Below are 637 nucleotides of genomic sequence, written 5' to 3' on the forward strand. Positions count from 1 at the left end.
GAAAATTGGGTCTCTGAATGGTTTGCCTCAAAACAAGAAAAGTTCTATTGGAACAGTATCCATAAATTACCTGAAAGATGGGGGAAATGTGTAACCAGTGATGGACATTACTTTGAATAAAGCACTTTTGATGCTTCTCTTGAAATTATCATGTTTTCTTTGATTACAAAATCCGCCTTATTAACCGGTTAATAATGCGGAGTAATTATTAACCAGTTAATTCGGATCAACTATTAACCGGTTAAAAATGCCGATTAACTATTGATCAGTTAATAGTGTGGATTAACTATTAACTGGTTAATAATGTGGATTTTGTAATCAAAGTCTACTCCAGCCCTAACCAGTTTGGCTCAGTGGATAGAGCGTCGGCCTGCAGACTGAAAGGTCCCAGGTTCGATTCCGGTCAAGGTTGCGGGCACATCCCCTGTAGGAGGTGTGCAGGAGGTAGCTGATGGATGTTTCTCTCTCATCGATGTTTCTAACTCTCTATCCCTCTCCCTTCCTCTCTGTAAAAATAAATAAAATTAAAAAAAAAAAAAAGATCCACTCCAGGCAATGATCATCAATGACTGATAAAACTGTTAAATGAAAGCTTGATTGGGACTTTATATGGATGGATCAGTTTGCCAACTCATGA

This window comes from Myotis brandtii, unplaced genomic scaffold (assembly GCF_000412655.1).
Source record: "Myotis brandtii unplaced genomic scaffold, ASM41265v1 scaffold133, whole genome shotgun sequence".
Lineage (NCBI taxonomy): Eukaryota > Metazoa > Chordata > Mammalia > Chiroptera > Vespertilionidae > Myotis > Myotis brandtii.